The sequence below is a fragment of the Pseudorca crassidens genome, chromosome 11 (genome assembly GCF_039906515.1).
Source record: "Pseudorca crassidens isolate mPseCra1 chromosome 11, mPseCra1.hap1, whole genome shotgun sequence".
Taxonomy (NCBI): Eukaryota; Metazoa; Chordata; class Mammalia; order Artiodactyla; family Delphinidae; genus Pseudorca; species Pseudorca crassidens.
In genome coordinates this window covers 25,244,198-25,263,779 of record NC_090306.1, presented here as the reverse complement: position 1 = coordinate 25,263,779, position 19,582 = coordinate 25,244,198, and the positions used below count along the sequence as shown (strand labels likewise).

At 42.3% G+C, this 19,582-nt stretch overlaps 1 pseudogene; it reads left to right on the top strand.

Annotated features, from left to right (window-relative positions):
• Positions 1-5,741: 5,741 nt before the first annotated feature.
• LOC137202731 (homeobox protein NANOG pseudogene) lies at positions 5,742-16,714 on the top strand (annotated as a pseudogene).
• Positions 16,715-19,582: the final 2,868 nt, after the last annotated feature.

Sequence of the window (19,582 nt, the reverse complement as noted above, 5' to 3'; positions counted from 1 at the left end):
AAAATCTATGATTAAAGTGAGGTAGTGTCAACAATCCTTTCTTAATCCTATATTGATTCAACAACTGCTGTGTATATGCTTTGGTTCAGTTAAGTATGATGGACTAGTTTGTAGACCCCTGAATTCCAACAACAGCAACTGATATACTTACAGTGCAGCTGCTGAGCTGATAACCCTTCTTTATGATAGTGTAATAGAGTGGAATGATATTAAGTTACTCTGAATACAACAGGCATGACTCTTCATTTGTCTGTACTATATTAAGATATATTCGTATTTAAAAATCATGTAGTTTTTATTTTGAAAACACTCAAACTTTGTGTTACAGACCAGATTATTTCATGACTTTTTATGAAACTTTAAAATATAATAAATAATATAATCCACGGATGATTTGTATCAGTATTAAAAATGATTATTTCAAGGACTTTTATAATCCCTTAGTGATAAGTGATGCCTACATATGCATGCTGCTCTTGAAATGGGCTCAGAGTCATTTAAAAAAATACTAGTATGGGTGTTTCTCTTCCCTCACTGGCTAAATTCTGGATCAACACACTCTGAGTGGCAAAGCTGAGAGAACATAGTGGAGAAATAGTGAGTGGGTGAGAAACAGGGGTAATTAATATAAATGCTCGGAAGTCCTGTGATGCCTGAAAGGATTTAAAACAAAAATGTAAGAGCACCGGAGGAGTAGGTTTACACTGTGCCACACCCTCCCCTCCCACCCCACCCCCCGGCCCCTCCCCAACACAAAACACAAGCCTGTATACTTATTACTTCGGGAAATATAGCACGATAGCAGGGTTACTTGTATCATCGACTTTGCAGTCACAGCCTCTCCCCCTCATTTCCCCACCACACCCATAGTCCTTTTCTGATGAAAATGAGGGAGCCCAGATGCCTCTGTGGGGTTTTGGGCAAAACCATATTCTATAGAGGAACTCCATAGGGGATGGTGACAAGCAGATCAATTTGATCCTTTCTTTATGATAAATATGGATTCCACAAGACATGCAGAAACAGAAACTGTATCCCAGTGTTTCCTGAGATGTGGGCTGGTGCTCCGTGGGGCCTGCTGTTTAGCCAAGTCTTTGGGATCAAGAGTGACTGAACAGCCAAGGGGAAGATGATAACCTGTGAGACCTAACATGCTCCTGAATCTTTGTGAGAGACCCTTGTCTCCGAAGGTGGCCAGGCATGTCTCTTGTAATCCTGAAAAGCCAGAAACTAAGTTTCTGCTTTAGGGTCTCTGTCTGTATTCCATGTTTCTCCCCAGACCAGAGAGGGCAAGAGGTTGCAGAAAGAACAAAGAGGACATGCTTTGGAGTCCCTGGGTTCAGATTCTTGCCACTGAGCTGAATATCAGTCACCGTCAGATCATTTATTTCAGATAATCCAAATATGACTTCAATAAAGTCATAACATATCAAACATATGAAGATTATTATTATTATTTTTGCGCGGGCCTCTCACCGTCGCGGCCTCTCCCGTTGCGGAGGACAGGCTCCAGACGCGCAGGCTCAGCGGCCATGGCTCACGGGCCCAGCCGCTCCGCGGCATGTGGGATCTTCCCGGACCAGGGCACGAACCCGCGACCCCTGCATTGGCAGGCGGATTCCCAACGACTGCGCCACCAGGGAAGCCCTGAAGATTTTTGAACGTTGTAAATGGTTGTAAAATCTTATTGATTATATTTCATCTCTTAGCTCATCAAATATCCTCGATATTGCCTTTTATATACCTTACCTCCCCTGGGCTCCACAGTAAGATGTGGGATCCCCAGAAGGTGTTTAATAAATGCTTGTTGCATGTATGACCATCCTAAAATGCTGACCCTTGTGGTTCATTCAGGACTGGAACCATGTTCAAGGAACAGAACAAACAGGAATTCAAATCAAATGCAGAACTCTAAGGCAGCTCTTACTAAAATCCCCTTTCCCTCCTGTTTAGCACTTTGCAACTCCCAGGCCCGTCACTGTTCCCCCACAGAAGGACCCTCTCCCTCACCCTCCCTGACCCACCCAGTAGTCTCTCTAACTCACCCCTAGCCCACCCCTCCCAGCATTGCCCTGGGCCCTCCACACCTCCACATGTGAGACTCCCCTGGGAAGTGAGGCTCCTTTTTACTGTCACTCCTGTTTTCACTAGAATAGACCTTTCATTCTCAACTCCTTTTCCTAATTCTGCCTCCAAGAACCCAAATCTTGCTTAATCCTGCTCAGGGGAAGAGGGGGGAAGGAACTAAGCAGCAGATGAAAACAGAACCTAATTTATTTGGCAGGAAGAAGGATTGGAAACACTGTTTTTATCCCATTCCATAGATGGAGAATAACAAAGTCAGCAAGTATCTATTACGTTCCTGCTAGGAAGCTGGCTCCAGGGATGAGCCAAAAGGAGAAAGCTACACTCCCTAGTCATTGATGACTGGGTGGGGGAGAATGGGAGGGGTGTTTCTCCAGAAAACTTTATGGATGCTTGAGAAAGTGAAAAATACTGCAGCACTCAAAAAATATTCAAGCGTAATTTACATAAAATAAGTCCGCTTTCTTAAGTGTCTAGTTCAGTGAATTTTTGGCAAATCTATAGTCATCTAACCATCATCCCTGCAATACTGCCTTTTCTAGAATGCTATGTAAATGGAAATATAGAGTATGTAGTCTTTTTATACATGTATTAATAATTCTTTCTTTTTATTGCTTAGTAGTATCCCATTGTACATATATATCAAATGTGTTTATCCATTCTCCAGTTGATGGGCATTTGTGTGTTTCCAGGTTTTGGCTACCAAGAATAAAGCTGTTATGAACATTCATATAGAGGCCTCTGTGTGAACGTAGATTTTTGTTTCTCGTGTGTAAATACCTAGGATTTGGATTGATGTGTTACATGGTAGGTGTATGATTACTTTTACAAGAAACTGCCCTGCTGGTTTCCAAAGTGACTGCATGAGGGTTTCAGTTGCTCCACATTCTTGCTGACACTTGATATTGTCAATTGGTTTGATTGTGGTCATTGTATTGGTATGCAGAGGTATTTTGTGGATTTAATTTTCATTTCACTGATCATTAGTGACTTTGAGCATCTTTTCACATGCTTATTGGCCATTTATGTATCTTCTTTGATAATATATCTGTCCAAATCTTTAGCCCATTTCTAATTGGGTTGTCTTCTTATTATGAGTTGTATTTTTCCTATTCTCCTTATTGAGTAAACTTTCTGTACATATTCTAGACACAAGTGCTTTATTGAATGTATGTTTTGCAAATATTTTCATCCACTCTGTGGCTCATTTGTCTTTTCACTTTCTTCATAGTGTTTTTTTTTTTTTTTTTTTTTGCGGTACGCGGGCCTCTCACCATTTTGACCTCACCCGCTGTGGAGCACAGGCTCCGGACGCGCAGGCTTAGCGGCCATGGCTCACGGGCCCAGCCGCTCTGCGGCATGTGGGATCTTCCCGGACTGGGGCACGAACCCACGTCCCCTGCATCGGCAGGCGGACTCTCAACCACTGCACCACCAGGGAAGCCCTTAATAGTGGTTTTTAAAGAGCAGAAGTATTTAATTTTGATGGCATCCAGCTTATCAATTTTCTTCTTTTATAGTTTGTGAGAAATCTTTGCTTAACTAACACAAGGTCACTGTTATTGGCTGAATTGTGTCCTCCCCCTCCCACTCCCCCAGCCCCAAATTAATATGTTCAAGTCTTAACCCCGACTACCTCGGAATGTAAACTTATATGGAGATAGGGTCTCTGTAGAGGGAATCAAGTTAAAATGAGGTTATTAAGGTGGGTCCTATCCAATATGACTGGTGTCCTATAAGAAAAAGAGGAAATTTGGAGATAGACAGACAGACAGACACACACACACACACACACACACACACACACACAGACACATGCACACACACAGGGAGAATGCCCTGTGACCATAAGCCAGAGATTGGGGTGATGCATCCGTAAACCAAAGGATGCCAAAGATGCTAGCAAAGCACTAGAAGAAGAGAAAGGCATTGAACAGATTCTTCCTCGCAGCCCTCAGAAGTAACTAGTCTTGCTGACACCTTGACCTTGGACTGTCAACCTCTAGAGTTGTGAGATAAACAATTTCTCTTGTTTCAGCTATTCAGTTTGTGGTACTTTGTTACAGCAGTCCTAGTAAACTAATATAGTCACTAAGATTTTCTCCTACTTTTTTTCTAGAGGTCCTGTAGCACTTTTGTAAGATTAATCTGGCAGAGATATGAGAGAGTTCCTGAGTTCAAAATGATTTCGGAACGAGTTTAAGGAGCTGGATGATGCTTGTAGCAATAAAGTTTTTATAGGAATAAAGAAACTCTGCCTTGGTTTTGGCAAGCAGAGAAGAAGATTTCATCTTTGTGAAAACAAATTTCACTGAACTAAGAAGCCATAAAAGTTGGGCACTGTTTCACTATGATTTAATGAATTGGAAATATATATATTTTGGACCAGAAGCTGCAGTTTGCCAAACCATTATTCTTTTGTTCCATTCTGAGGAAATTCATTGCTTCTTCATAGGCAGTGTCCAAATCCAAGGTTTTGGAATTAGGGAGCAAAGTGCTAAGTCAGGTATTTAGTAGCTATGATAGGCAATGAGCTTGTGTTAGATTTTTCGCAGAGGCCACTCGCTGAATTGTGTCTCAGGTCTCAGCAGTGTTTGGTTACCAACCTCTATTTAATCTATCTTCTTATAAACATAGGGAATTGAAGAAATTCAACTAGAAATTATGGACGGCTCACAGTATACTCAGCATTGTCAGGATAAGTAGAAACCTATGAGTTGAAGACCCAGTGCTTCAGAAATATTCAGTGCACTGGATTCCAGCCACTGTGTTTATTAAGGACACCACTCCTGCATTCTCCTGGCTTTTTAAGATAGTCTTGGGGGATCAGTGCCCATGTTGGGACCCTCAGTAAAGAATTAGAAGAGTGCTAGATGGCAGAAGATGCCAATTTATTATAAAAAGAAGTGCTGCAGCATTCAAAGAAAACACATGATGCGTGGATGAGGATGATGATATCTCATTTCTGTGAGTTAAATAGAAAGGGATATTATAATCATGTTTTACAAATGAGGAGACTGAATTAGAGACAGGCTAGAAGGACATATTCAGATATACCAGCAATATCTAAACAAAGTTTTCAATTAAAGTTTTTTTTTTTAAAGTATTATTCTGGTCACAAGTATCTTCTTTACTATTACAAAATCTTGGTTCATCAGGAATGTATGGAAGATTACTGCTCCACAAACTTCCAATCCCTCTCTTCCCCCAATCTCCGTGGGTGCTGTGCCTACCCTTCCCATCCTGCTGTGCTTGACTCTGGACTCGGCCACCTGAATTGATTTAGGCAATGGGATGTCAACAGATGTGAGCAAAGGCTTGAAATGTGCTTGCACATGTGGGTTTGCTCTCTCAAACTCTTGACTTTCACCATGAGAGGAACATGATGTGGACACTGCTCATCTAAGGAGGATGAGAGATATGGAGCTGACCTGGACCCAGCTTACAGCTGGAAGTCAGGCCCAGCTAAGCCAGCCCACAGATGTGTGAAGTGGCAACATGCTGCTGCAAGCCACTGAAGTTTCCAGGTTATTTGTTAAGTATCTTTGTTTGCATAATACTACATTAATACATACTTTTGTAAAGCGCAAAATGGTTATAGGTAACACAATGTAGCCCACTGTGCTTATGTACTGCATAGACTGGAAATAGTAAGAATGGAGGCTGAATGGTCTGAAGAACCGGCACAGGACTGGAAATCAGAAGACCTGGGTTGCAGTGGTTTTTCTACCTTTAATGATAGTAGCTTATCTTATGAAATGCTCACCAGGTGCCAGGCATTTTTCTAGCAGTTTTATTAACTCATTTAATCCTAATAACAACCTTATGAGGTACATTTATTGATATTCCTACCTTAGAGATGAGGAAACTGAGGCACAGAGAGATTAAGAAGCCACCTGAGTTCTCACAGCTAGTAAGTGGCTGGACTGAGATTGGCACCTTGACAGGCAGTGTAATGGATGCTGTCGTGCGCCACCCAGGTGCCTGGTCACAGTGGAGGCACTCGTTTTCCCAGATGCCGGGAGAGTTGGCACCTGATATTTGTCAGCTGAGTCCCTCTCTGGGAGTTGTCCTTGACCAAAGGGAGCTGCCTCACTCAAGTTACATCCTTTCTTGGGGATAGCACATCCAATGTCTGGTCAATATGTGACCAAAAGCCTGGTCAAAACTTCTTTGTCTACATTAGGGACAACTTGAAGTCCCTTCCAACTCAGGAGCTCTCTGCAGATCAGACTAGTCCTTTGAAGCTACTTCATCATCTCTGCTCAATCCTGCTTCCCTCATTTCCTTACAGGAGTTGGTTTCTAAAATGCTCCCTAACAAGCCTGCATACAAATAACCATCTCAGAATCAAATTCAAGCAACCCAACCTGAGATAGCTGCATTCCAGAGTCTGAGTCTCTAGACACAATGCAGTATTGCAAGGTATCTTCTTGGAGTTTCATTATAAAGTGGGGACGATAATGCCTGTCTTATTGAGAGGGTTAAAAGTGGTAGCATTTCACATTCATTTTTCACTCTGCAGTGTGGCGATCTGCCTTCTGCCCCACCCTTTCCCACTCCATGGACGCTCTTACCACTATGGTCATCAATGACTTTTAATGACAGAACCCAACAGATATTGTTTATACTGGACTCTACTGCATTTGATTTTATCATCACTTGTGAACTTGGTCTTCTGACGATTGTTTTCCACAAGATTCCAACTCTCCCTTTCTTATTCAACTATCTCCTGCATATTCGTGACTCCCTATCCCAACTTCTTCCCCAAGCTTTGGAATAATTGTTCCACAAACAGTTGAACATGCGTTGCTACTTGTTTTCTCCAAGTTCCTCAAACTCAGCATTTCCAAAATGGAAATCATCATTTTCTCCAGCAAACCTGCCCTTCCTTCTGTAATTTGCTTTCATTGGTGATACCATCCTTCCAGGCCACCATTCAAACAAAAAGGTGTTTTTCTTTAATAGTTCCTCTTTCTCACCCCCACATTAAATAAGCCCGTCTAATTTTCTCCTTGTCCCCAAACTTCTCCACTGTGTCCCTCCACTCTATTCCTTCTGTCATTGCCCCCCTTGAGACCCTCATCAGCTCTTGTCTGAGCAATTGCAATAGCTTCCTAAGTGGTCTCCTTGCTTCCAGCCGTGCTTTCTCAAATTCAACATCCAAACCACAGTGTATATGATCTACCTAAAAGGAAAATCTGATTATGCCATTCTTCTCCTTAAAACTCTTCAGTAGCCCCCATTTTCTACAGGATGATGCCAATAAAAAGCTCTTCATAATCAGAATCAGTGCAGTGGCCAAGATGTGGGTTTTAGAACCAGGCAGTTGGAAAAGATCTCTGGCTCCTCTGCTTATTACTGGTGTGGCCTTGGGCAATACCTTTAACCTTGCTAACAGAATGGAGATATAATAAAGGTATCTACTTGAGGCAGTTACTCACCAATTTTTCTACATACTATCTGATGTTTTCCAGCCTTTCTTGAGATTGGATTGGGACCATGAGATAATCTACTGGGAGTGGCATTGATGTGAGGCCTGTGACTTGCCTCCTTTTTCCTCTTTTCCTGCTGTGACAGCTTTGGAGGCCATACGTCCAGGGTGGCTCTGGACCGTGAGCTCTGTGAGGACACATAGCGCTTCACTGTGGCACCTCCAGCACTAGAACAGGGCCTTGTCCATACCAGGTGGTCAACAAATGTTTGCTGAATAAATTGACACCCACTTTGAACTTTGGAAAATGGAATATCTTTTTCTTAAAAATATGCAGAATAGATTTAAACCCTCGCATTAATCAAGTAGGGCTGCCATAACAAAACACCACAGACTGGGTGGCTTAAACAACAAAAATTAATTTTCTCAGTTTTGGAGGCTAGAAGTCCAAGATCAAGGTGTTAGCAGGTTTTCTTCTGAGGCCGCTCTCCTTGGCTTGCAGATGGCTGCCTTCTTGCTGTGTCCTCACATGATCTTTCCACTGTATATGCAAGTGTCTGGTGTCTCTCTGTGTCCAAATCTATTCTTTCTATAAGGACACCAGTCATATTGAATTAGGGCCCACCCTAATGGCCTCATTTTAACTGAATTACCTCTTTAAAGTATTTATCTCCAAATATGGTTACAATTTGAGGTAGTAGGTGTTAGGACTTCAACACATGAATTTGGGGGGACACAGTACAGCCCATAAGAACCCTCATCTGTAGACTACCCTGTTCACTTTAACAGACCAGAGGATCTTTTCCTCTCAGGAGAAAAAATCTTGTAATAAGAATGATCAAGACAGGAGAAAGTAACACTTGTTGTGGATATGACATGACAGCAGCCCACACCTACTGTCGGTCCACTCACTATGTGCAAGGTCTTATGCTAAGTTCTGTAAGTGAATTGTCTCTTTCAATCTCAAAATTGAAGTACAGGAAGATAGAGGAAATTGTCTTAGGACATACAGCTGATAAGTGGTAGAGCTAGGATTTTAGGATTTGAATCCACTTATATCACCCTACTCCCCATCTCAGCTAATTGTCACAAGTGCCCTGTGAGAGAGTATATGCTTTTTCAAAAAAAACTGATAATAAAAGAGCAAGCATTTTTATACTGTTCTCTACATGACAGGTACTCTCAAGTATTTCACATAAGCTAACTCATTTATAACCTCATAATAATGCCACGAGGTGACGGCATTATAACCATCACCAGTGCCATCACTGTCGCACTGCCAGGAGTCCCAGCAAGGAGGTGACACAGGGGGATCTGAGCCTAGGAAAGTCCACCTGCCACACTCAGCTGCTGCTTGGGACGCAGGTTAAGTAACTTGGCCAAGGGCATGCCTCTTAGAAGGGAAAAGATTGGGCCTTGAATCTGGGCCTCTCTGGAGACCCCGCACTCCCTTCATTACTGTGCACCGTGCCTGCTTGCGCCTGCCTGTGCGCTGTGTTTTCCTCCACAGCCTTGGTGATGTGAACAGCTCTGCCAACACTGATATCAAGGAGAGGGCTTTAATGCTGAAGAAAGAAGAGTTGGGGGAAATCCTCCTTTGCAGTGTTATTGGAGTAAACTCTCATTTCCCTTTGATTAGCTGCGTGTTTAATATTTCAAAACGCAATGGTCTTTAACAAATCTGACGGGTTAAACCTGGAAGGGGGTGGGAATCTTTAGCACAGTGGCAGTTGGGGCAGACTGACTTTTTATATTTATAAAAGTTGTGTCTGTCACAAGGCCTCTGAGAACACTTGCACAATTTAAAATACAAACTGGAAAAATACGTTGACATGATTGTCTGTCTTAAGGAATTTTTCCATAATCACAGTCTTAACATAAAAATTCCCGCTTGGTATCCCTCCCCAGGCAGAAGTTGGAGTGTACACGAGACTTTCCTTATGCTTAGAAATTAGTCTGAAATTCTTTATCCCAACAGAAGCTCATTTCAGACCAGAGCTCCCAATAGACAGCATCTCCATCCTTCCTTCTCCTTCTGCTTTTCCCCAACCTGGAGCCTGACGCTCCGCCCACTCCCCTTCCCCACCTGCAGGCATCTGTGCTGTCCCTTCTTGGAGTCTTCAGGGGTGCCTCGTGCCCACCCCTGAGGCCATAAGACCCCGTCAGGATCTGGATCCAGCCAACTGCTGACCTCCTGTCGTCCCCTCCTCCCCTAGGGCCCCCGTGGTGCCCCCACGTGTGCGTCTGCGCTGTCTCGATCCACCGGTTACTCCCTGCTGCTGCCCGGGATCCACCGGCTGTGCTCCGGGGCCGCCAATCCGCGAGGACTCGATGGAGCCCCTGTTTTGTTTCACTAAGCCTGCGATGTTTCATCTGCAAGTTCGGGGCCCTTTTATAGAGTCCTCGCTGTTATTGGTGTTCATTTGTTGACTTCTATCTGAAAATACCAAGGAAGGCAGGGTCTGGAGGTAAAAGCACCACCTTGTCCACAGTAGGCATCAATAAAAGGAGATCGCATCTCTTCTTTTACTTACAAAAAAAGAGAAATTACCCACGTTGCCTGACTTGTCAAATGAAAGACTCTAGTGAGGCAGAAATTGTTAGAGAGAAACTTGGAACAATTTTTAAAAATGTTTTTATTGTGGTAAAATACACATGACATAAAACTTACCATTTTGGCGATTTTTTAAATATACAGTTCAATGGCATTAACTCCATTCACAACGTAGTGCGGCCATCCCCACCACCCATCTCCAGAGCCTCTTCACCTTCCCCAGCTGACACTCAAAACACCAACTCTGCACTCTCATTACCTCCCCACCAAGCCCTGGTAACCCATAGTCTCCTCTCCGCCTCTATGAATTTGCCTCTTCTAGGCACCTCATAAAAGGGAGATCATACAATATTTGTCCTTTTGTATCTGGCTTATTTCACTTAGCATGATGTTTTCAAGGTTCTTCCATGTTGTAGCATGTGTCAGAATTCATTCCATTTTAAGGCTGAATAATAGTCCATTGTATGTATATACCACACTTTCTTTATCCATTCATCTGTAGTTGGAAAGTTAGGTTATTTGTGAACCTTGGCTGTTGTGAATCATGCTGCAATGAATATGGATATGGGAGTGCAGATATCTCTGCAAGATACTGACTTTAATCCTTTTGAGTATATTCCTAGAAGTAGAGTTGCGGGATCATCTGGTAAAACTATGTTTAATTTTTTGAGGAATTGTCATGGCCTCTATTTACCTCTTTACTCTGTGCTTTTCTTCATCTTCACTCTGTTCACAGGCCACCCTCTCTGTATTTCTGCCTTTTAAGCACCCCAAGAGGGAGGATAAAATTAGTTTAGAAAGCACTTGCTGGGCAGAGCATGCGAGGCAGGCCTCTGGTCGGCCAGCCTTTGGTCGAGAACCAGTATTTTTGGATGAGTTGTGTCCACATTATCAGTGTCACATGATAAAACCACCTCTGAACAGTGGACTGTGGATATTACAACATTCCTCAAAATTAGGCCATATGTAGGCACTCCAGGAAACACTAGTTCACAGGGAAAACCCCAGAGGGAATTACAGACCAGTGAGTATTTATTCCCCCTTGGGCATAACTTACTGCCTTTCTACAGACTTGTGCCATGGTCTGTCCTTATCTTTTAGTCCAGCTCTTCACTACTTGGCAAAGTTTGGTGTCATTTGGAAACGTTGAAGACTTCATTGAGCATTTCTTCCTGAAGCTCATATCCTGAATGGATTTGTGAATCCTGAAGATTCATAAATTAAAATGTGGAGTTCAGTATATTATGCAATACTTTAATCTTGATTTAAAGATGACTTCTCCCCCCTCCCCTCCTCACAGCCTGTAGCCTGTGCTCCTGGGAGCGTGAGGCAGTCGGTCCCTGTCTCTTTCCCGGTAATTTCATTCCAGAACATGAGAAGAAGCAGGGAAAAGGGAGCTGAAAGCTCTTACTTGAATAGTACCATCAGATGATGGCTTCGTACTCCTGGGCCTCGGAAGAAGTCTAAAACTGACTCCTGTGGGTGCCTTCCTGGTTTACTTGGTTAAAAACTCGGATTACAGCCTTCTTGACGTGGGTGGTCTATTCCCTTTCTCTTCTACAATTCTCTCCCTCAGCCCCTGTTTTTCTGATAGTCTATTCTGCATAGGTTTTCACTGTTTGGATTCCCATTACCCTCTTAAGCAGTGGTCAAAATGACTCCACTCACCCCTCTCCCTCATGGTCCATGGGAAACACTCATGCATCCCTTGCTCTGATAAATTCTGAGGCATGGGCTTGCTCCTGATGTGGCCCTCTGTTCTGTGGCCCACTTTTGCTGTCCCTGTCATGAATCAGGCACAGTCCTTTGTGCCCCCATAACTGCAGGGACACATAAACGTTCTCCAGGCGTCCTGCTGAAGCTTTTAACCCTAGGCTTGAGCTGAGGGAAGAGTACCCATCCCTTCCCATAAGAATAAGAGTCACAGGGCATCAATTGTTTTCTCCAAAGAAATATGTTGAGGGTCCTTTCAGCATCAACACACTCTCCGCTCTTTGAAATTACCACATTAGGATGGTCTGACACTCTGTTAGCATTCATTGTATTTTGGTGCCTCAGTTGAAACTTCTAATTTAACATCTTATTATACTTATTAGCTTTCCCTTTATCTGTTTTGCATCTAAAGCATTTCCCAAACCATAACAAAGCTCCCCCCACCATGCCATTATTACTGTTCTTTCCAGTTGTTTTTGAGGTGGAAACCTGCCACAGACTTGTTGAAAATCTAAATTGTTATAGCACAGTATATAAGCTACCTTGCACAGTGTCTAGTAGGTAGTGAGTACTCAAATGTTAGTTCCTTGTTTCCTTTGATACTAATCAAGAAATCACATACACTGATGTCACCAATCTTACAAAAAAAGTCTTTGAGCATGGAAAAACTGATGATAAATACAAATAAATACGATTAATACGATTTTTCCAAAACTCGATTTTTTGCTTGAAAAGCTGGAATTTTATTATTGGCAACAAATACAATCAGTGATTTCCTTGAAATGATGGGCTCACTTCGTATATTTTGGAGAAACTGCCTGCCAAATACCCAAGCCTGAAAAACCATGTATCTGTCAGTAGTTCTGTCATATAAAATTGTGTTACATGAAAAAAAGTGACTAGTTCAAATGCAGTTCGAACAGGTGCACAAGGGATTTTCCTTGAAACAACCATTGCTCTTTGGCTCACAGAAGTGTTTTAGAAATGTCGTTCCTATTTTGCCACACAGAATATTAAAAAGATGTTTACTCATGGATTGAAATTTCATAAAATTAACAATTTTGGTGGGTTCAAGTGCATTGTTAAGTGAAACTGACATTTTAAAAAATTGTGGGACCTCTTGGAGAAGAATATGACAACTTGTAGTTTGGCATCGTGTCTTTGATTCATGCTAAGGTGCCAGAAGTTTTAGCCACCAGTACTTTTGCACTATCCATGCAAATCTCAACACAGTGAGAAAGGCAAATTATTTATTATTATTATTATGAAAATAGTTTTGATCTTGTGGACTCCCCAGGAATCCACAGACCACACTTTGAGAATTCCTGTTCTAGAACAGTCTGTTCCCCAGGAACAGACTGCTGTTCCCCAGTCTCATGGAACCCCAGGAATCCACAGAGCACACTTTGAGAATTGCTGTTCTAGAACAGTCTCTCAATCTTTTCCTAAAAATAATCTTTGTGAGATTGACATTTTGGAAAATTCAAGTCAATTCTTTTATAAAATGTCCTACAATTTGGATTTTCTGATTGTTTCCTCACGTTTAAGATTCAGGTTAAATTTTTTTTTTTTTTTTTTTGCGGTATGCGGACCTCTCACTGTTGTGGCCTCTCCCGTTGCGGAGCACAGGCTCCGGACGCGCAGGCTCAGCGGCCATGGCTCACGGGCCCAGCTGCTCCGCGGCATGTGGGATCTTCCCGGACCGGGGCACAAACCCGTGTCCCCTGCATCGGCAGGCGGACTCTCAACCACTGCGCCACCAGGGAAGCCCCAAGTTAAATATTTTTGACAAGAATACGATGTAGGTGATGTGTTCTTCCTATGCTATTGCATCAAGAAGCACTTACTGTCAGTTTGTCCCATTACTGGTGATTCTGTGTTTGATTACCTGATTAAGTGGGGGGGGGGGGGGTGCCTGACAGATCTCTTTATAGTAAAGGTACTCTTTCCCCTTTGAAATTAGTAGAACTAAGAAACGGACACATACTCACCTGTGAAATCATTCTTGAAGACCATGTGGATATCTCGTTCTGCAAAATGGTTTTAGCATCCATTGATGATCTTTGCCTAAAACATGATTACACTGGAGATAGCAAAACGGTCATTTTTGAATTCTGTCATTCCTTTTACATTTATTAGCAGGAGTTGTTATGTAAAGAAGTGTTGTCTCTTCACTCTACCTCATTCTCTTTATAGATTCATGGATTCTTTTTTTTTTTTAAACAATTCAATAAATTAATTGGGCAAATGAGAACCCTTTTAAAATGCAATTGTGTTCTTTTCACTTGTCTCCATCAGTCTTTAAGCACTTCCTTGCTTTCTGGTATACAATAGTCAAGATTCACTTTCTATTTTCCCTGGACCAATCTTGGAACCAGCCATTTGTCCCAAGAGTTTTGGTTCCTTTTAGTAGGAACAGTATTTAGAAATCAAGATCTGGGCATTATTTGTAGTCATTGTTATTAGGGGTGTCCTTGTTTTTAGACCCATGCAGTAGACAAAGCTACAGTGTATATATTTTTTAAAATAATCAATTCAGAATTACTCATACATGCAACAACATGGATACATTTCAAAAACATTACACTCAGTAAAAAAAAAAGCGTCAAAAAAAGTCCTGTAGAGCCAAACCAGAAGCCTGGGGTCCAGCCTGGCCCCACTGAGCCCAACCTAGAACAGCTGAGCCACAGCACACTGTCAGATCTGTAAGTGAGAAATAAAATGGTGTTTTTTTCAAGCTACTGAAATTTTGAGATTGTTGTGCATTGTTACTTGTATGTTGATGGGGGCAGTCGGGAGGAGAAGTGATGGTGCTCTTAGCAAACAAAATTTGGGTCCACATGCCCACGTGTGCAATAAAGCCAATCTACTGACACTGTGTTGTGGTGAAGGAAAGGGCAACGTTTATTTCAGGGCGCCAAGCAAGGAGTCCAGGGCAGCTAGTGCTCAAAAGACCTGAGCTCCCCAAAGGCTTTCAGGGAAAGGGCTTTAAAGACAGGGTGAGACAGCTACATGTAAAAGAATAAAATTAGAATATTTCCTAACACCATACACAGAAATAAACTCAAAATGGATTAAAGGCCAAATATAAGGCTGGACACTATAAAACTCTTAGAGGAAAACATAGGTAGAACACTCTTTGACATAAATTACAGCAAGATCCTTTTTGACCCACCTCCTAGAGTAATGAAAATAAAAACAAAAATAAATAAATGGGACCTAATTAAGCTTAAAAGCTTTTGCACAGCAAAAGAAACCATAAACAAGAAGAAAAGACAACCCTCAGAATGGGAGAAAATATTTGCAAATGAAGCAACTGACAAAGGATTAATCTCTAAAATATACAAACAGCTCATGGAGCTCAATATCCAAAAAAACCCCGAACAACCCAATCCAAAAATGGGCAGAAGACCTAAATAGACATTTCTCCAAAGAAGACATATGGATGGCCAACAAACATATGAAAGGATGCTCAACATCACTAATCATTAGAGAAATGCAAATCAAAACTACAATGAGGTATCACCTCACACCAGTCAGAATGGCCATCATGAAAAAATCTACAAACAATAAATGCTGGAGAGGGTATGGAGAAAAGGGAACCCTCTTGCACTGTTGGTGGGAATGTAGATTGATAACAGCCACTGTGGAGAACAGTGTGGAAGTTCCTTAAAAAAGTAAAAATAGAACTACCATAGGGCCACGGCTGCAGACAAGAGCACAGAGAAGAAGGAAGAGAAGGTCCTGGTCAAGAAGCAGAAGACCAGAACCGTGTTCTCTCAGACGCAGCTGTGTGTGCTCAATGACAGATTTCAGAGGCAGAAATACCTCAGCCTCCAGCAAATGCAAGAACTTTCCAACATCCTGAACCTTAGCTACAAACAGGTTAAGACCTGGTTCCAGAACCAGAGAATGAAATGTAAGAGGTGGCAGAAAAACAACTGGCCCAGGAATAGCAACATTGTGACTCAGGGCCCAGCAACTACAGAATACCCGGGCTTCTATTCCTACCACCAAGGATGCCTGGTGAACTCTTCCGGAAACCTGCCCATGTGGGGTAACCAGACCTGGAATAACCCAACTTGGAGCAACCAGAGCTGGAACAGTCAGTCCTGGAACAACCAGAGCTGGAACAGTCAGACCTGGTGCCCCCAAGCCTGGAATAACCAGACCTGGAACAGTCAATTCAACATCTATGTTGAGGAATTCCTGCAGCCCCAGATCCAGTACCAGCAAAGTTCTCCTGTCAGTGATCTGGAGGCCACCTTGGAAACTGCCGGGGAAAGCTATAACATAATACAGCAAACTGCTAAGTATTTCAATTCCCAACAGCAAATCATGGATTTATTCCCAAATTACCCTCTGAACATACAGCCTGAAGATTTGTAACGATGGCTGTATTATTCAATCTCAATTTGAGCCGTGACTGTATTACTTCCCTAGAATTTTTCTTTTACAATTACGTCTCTCTCTGCCTTGATAAGCTGCTTTTCATTGTGCCTTTTGTGTCAATTTGGGGGTGTATGACTGGTGTCTAATCAAAGAGGTTTCAGAAGCATTGGCTTCTACGGACAACATGATAAAAGATGACTGGCGGCTATAGATAACTAGGTTATAATACTATTTTTCGGATATCTTTAGGATCTAGAACCTAACCTCAAGAATAGGGAGCAAAAGTACAAAGATGTGTGATGAAGGATTATTCGTATTTTCTGGGATGGGGAGGCTTTACTTGTTAAGAACCTCAGTTGTTAAGGTGAAGGGTTAAGCTACAATGTGCTTCACTGATTTCCTCTACCCCTTTTTGCTTATTTTCCTTACAACCCCTAATTTTTTCCACCACTCTAGTATTTGTAGAAAGATGTTTTGATTTGTCCACATCATAATACTACCAGTTGGCTGGTTCATTTATAAGTACAAATAAATAAAAAAACTACCCATTTAAAAAAAAAAAAAAAAAACTACCATATGACCCAGCAATCCCACTATTGGGCATATACCCTGAGAAAACCATAATTCAAAAAGATACATGTACCCCAAATGTTCATTGCGGCACTATTTACAATAGCCAGGACATGCAAGCAACATAAATGTCCATCAACAGATGAATAGATAAAGAAGATGTGCTACATCTATACAATGGAATATTTTTATTAAAATTTTTTTTTTTTATTTTTGGCTGCGTTGTGTCTTCATTGCTGCACACGGGCTTTTCTCTAGAAGCGGAGAGTGGGGTCGAATATTACTCTTCATTGCAGTGCACGGTGGAATATTTCTCAGCCATGAAAAGGAACAAAATTGAGTCATTTGTAGTGATGTGGATGGACCTAGAGTCTGTCATACAGAGTGAAGTAAGTCAGAAAGAGAAAAACAAATACCATATATTAATGCATATATATGGAATCTAGAAAAATGGTGCTGATGAACCTAGTGGCAGGGCAGGAATGGAGACCCAGACGTAGAGAATGGACTTGTGGACACAGGGGGTGAAGGGGAAGCTGGGACTAATCGAGAGAGTAGCATTAACATATATACACTACCATGTGTAAAATAGATAGCTAGTGGGAAGCTGCTGTATAGCACAGGGAGATCAGCTTGGTGCTTTGTGATGACCTAGAGGGGTGGAAAGGGGAGGGTGGGAAGGAGGCTCAAGAGGGAGGGGATATATGTGTACATATAGCTGACTTAATTTGTTGTACAGCAGAAACTAACACAACATTGTAAAGCAATTACAATCCAATAAATATGTAAAAAAAAAAAAGGATGAGGAAGAGGGGTCGTGGGGTGTGTGATCAGCTCGTGGACATGCTTCTGATTGGTTGGTGGTGAGGTAATAGGAATTCAAGATCATCATCCTGGTTCCAAACTGTCTGGGGTCAACATGCTTGTGGGCAGCATACAGTTAACTTCTTCCACCTGGCGGGGGTTTCAGTATCTGCCAAACAGCTCAAAGACATGGCTCAGAATATTATCTAGAGCCCTTGAGGAGGAAATAGAGGTCCTTGGCTTTGTTTAATGGCTAAATTATCATTATTTTGTCTTGCTTGACTGTTTCCCTTTCTCCATGTTCTTACTTCTCTGATTAAATTTATTCTTTGACTGAATGAAGTTCTTCTACAGGCAGGTGGAGGACATGGGGAGGGGTTCCTGTTCTGGGAAGGCCCCATGGGGTCCTGCTTGGTTACAGTGCCGCTGCCGGGACTGCCGGGGATTGCTGGAGTGATCTCCTGCAGGAACGGGAGTGCATGGGCTCCTGCTTGCCAGGCTTTTCATGGGCAGACTCTAATGAGTCACTGTCCATCCTGCATCGTCCACAGTGCTTGTTTCTCCATGAGCTATAGCTGACTTCACTGGAGTTGAACATATTTTCAAAAAGACTGGTGAACAGCAGTATGGTACCAACATTACTGGGCCTGAAATCCAATTCAGTTGATGGCTCTCAGCTCAAAATTTGGTGCAGGTCTCATGCCTGGTAAATACTCAGCACTTTTCTCCTTAATTCCAAACCCTTCCATTTGGACCACCTATGAACAAGTGGCAAATTTCATCCAAATAGGGGGAAAAAAACAAATAAACAATGGGCCAGCAACTGCAGCTTGTAATCCATTAAATTGCAGTGGGACACACACCAAACTAGTATGGATTTTTTTAGTTCAATCAGATTTATTTCCCTCAAAATGGAATTCCTATCTCTCTGCAGAATATCTTTTCTTTTTTTTCCCAGAAAAACTTTATTACCAGGATCATCTGGCTCTCTAAAAACAATCTAAAATCACTGTGATCTGTAGCTGTTGTTTCCTACACACACACCCCCCCCCCACAGTAATCTCATGAAAGTCCCACAGCATCATTCATTCCCTCAACCATCTACAAGGATTTGGGGAGTGACTGCTTTGCACTAGGTGCTGGGCAAGTTTTCTGGGTACCAACTCCTCAAGGGTGGGGTGATGCAACTTACTTCTTTCATATCATCACTGGAGCCAGATTCCCAGTAGGAAGGTGACACATGTTGACTTGAATATTCTCCATCTGGTTGTTCCATGGCATGGGACAAAAATGACAAATATATGGGTGAGTGTTCCCAGCTGAAGGAGCATTGCCAGATTTACAACAAACAATGAAAAGCAGAGTACCTCATTAAATTTGAATTTCAGATAAAGAATGATCATTTTTCAGTATACGTATGTCTTAAATATTGCACGTCTCTTGAGACTCAAATGAGCCTTCTCTTGGTAGCATTCCCCAGTTGGCTTACCCCTAGAGGACTTGCCCACTTCGAAACATCTCAGAATGTTTTAAGAATAAGTGCTCTGCCTTTGTAGTATCCAAGCTCTTGTATTTTTGGACATTAAAGGCTGAGGGATGGAATTAGATCCCCTGGTTGCAAGTGTAGGAAAAGGTATGAGTAGAAGTTTAAGTGAAACCAAGCATAAATGGATAAAACATTAATTGTCCGCGCCCCCTCCCTAGCTGCCCTTTATATTTTCTGCTGCAGAGATGCAAGTGTCTCAGCAGCAGAGTTACCAGCATATGTCCCCAAATATGCCACCGTGAATTCAGAGTGAGAGGAAAGTTTCGCTGGTTGTGCCCTGGCTGGTGTGCAAGCAAGGCCTCCATCACTTTTTTCTTTTCCAGAGGCACCGGAGCTGTCTCACAACACAGGTTCTGCAAGTGCAAATGTTGTCTAGGTGGGGAGACTCATTTCCGGTGCTTCCTCCTCCACCCTCTTCCCAGAATCCTCTAGCCCTGTCTGTTTTGTTTAATTCTCAAGAGCTCAGCTGAGTTGGAGAGAGCTG